The sequence below is a fragment of the Trichechus manatus genome, unplaced genomic scaffold, assembly GCF_000243295.1.
Source record: "Trichechus manatus latirostris isolate Lorelei unplaced genomic scaffold, TriManLat1.0 scaffold00046, whole genome shotgun sequence".
Classification (NCBI taxonomy): domain Eukaryota; kingdom Metazoa; phylum Chordata; class Mammalia; order Sirenia; family Trichechidae; genus Trichechus; species Trichechus manatus.
The window spans coordinates 17,784,297-17,786,140 of NW_004443982.1; positions in this window are offsets into that span (position 1 = coordinate 17,784,297).

A 1,844-nucleotide genomic window follows, 5' to 3' on the forward strand; every position below is an offset into this window, starting at 1 on the left:
ATATATAAAACCCATTGCTATCAAGTTGATTCTGACTCATAACAACCCTACAGAACAGAGTAGAACTGCCCCATAGGGTTTCCAAGGAGTGACTGGTGGATTCAAATTGCAGACCTTTTGGTTAGCAGCTGAGCTCTTAACCACTGTGCCACCAGGGCTCCTTATATGTATATAAAACCAGTTACCAAGGAGTCAATTTCAACTCATGGCAACCATATGTGTGTCAGGGCAGAACTGCGCTCCACAGAGTTTTCAATGGCTGAATTTTTGGACGTAGATCACCAGGCCTTTCTTCTGAGACATCTCTGGGTGGATTCTAACTGCCAGCCTTTCGGTTAGTAGTTCAGTACTTAACTGTTTGCGACATCCAGGTAGTACACACACATACATATGTGTGTGTGTATTTATAATGTATATATTCTACCTTTTCCTCCATCTCTCTGTCTATTCACTTACCATCTCAACTTAGCCTTTTAGATTTTTACTTTTGTTATCATTTAGAACAACAAGACTGCAAAGCCAATTAGGATTCCATTCTTACTAGGGCTACTGATAGTGTGTGGAAGGGAATGAAAAGAGTGAAGGCAACCACCTGACAGATGTTCAAATGTCGTTGTTAGAACCCCAGCAATGTGGTTTGGTAGGGAAAGACAACTAAAGAATTATTGGTAAAAAGCTGCATAAAATGCCAAAGTTGGATTTTCTCCTTTAATGTATGAAACTGGGAGATAAATTTAGCAAAGTCTGCTTATTTATATTGTTTGAAAAGAACTTATGAGATACCTCAGCTCAAAATGACCTACTTTTTGAGCTCAGCATTACAAAACCATATGCTATGCTGTTAATATATAACCACAGTTGAGAAAAAAAAATTTTTCCACCTTTATTGGGACCTGGTTTGTTGCTCTTTCCATTAGACCACACTACTTTTCCTGGAACTGTTGCTTTCTTGGTAGGTCTGGGCTGCAGGGACAGCTGTGACATAGGATTTCTGGTCAAAGGAGATGTGAAGTATGGTTAAGCAGCAACTCTCTTTCTCTCTTCTTTTTAAATTGATTTCTGTAAGTAGATTTTTTTAACTCCCCATTTCCCCTTCACAGTATCCCCTGATAACCACAAATCTTCTTTTGTCTTGGTGAATTTACCTATTCTAGATATTTCATGTAAGTGAGATCATACAATATTTGTCCTTTTGTGACTGACTTCTTTCACTCACATAATGTTTTCAAGCTTCATCCATATTGTAGCATGTATCAAGACCTCATTTCTCTTTATGGCTGAATAATACTCCGTTATATGTACATACCACAATTTGTTCATCCATTCATCTGTCAGTGGATGCTTGGGTTGTGTCCACCTAAATATTCTTTTTAATAATGTGAGATATAAAATTAAATTTATTTACCTACCCTTCTTTGTTAACTAACGTTTTACTATTCAAGTGGGCATGTTGCAACCAGTGGTTTTACAGACCATAGGGCAGCTAAGTCAGGGGGGCTGAAATCAAAGCTTAGTTCTCCCATCTACTATCTATGACCCTGGGCAAGTTGCTTAACTTTACTAAACATTCTTTCCTTCATCTGTAAAAGCAAAGGTATCTGTTCCATCTACCCTGCAAGTCTGATGTTGAGAACTAAATGAGATAATGGATGTGAAAGCTGTTCTTGCTGCTGTTGTTTTTAGAAAATCTTATTATTAGTTAATGCATTTTAATTAGTAATGGCAGGTGTTATACTATTAATTTCTATTCACTGTCCCTTGCTTGAGAGGTGCCTTTCCTAAATTTTTAACTAGTTTTATACATCATACATTCCAAGATGTATGTATATATATATATATATATA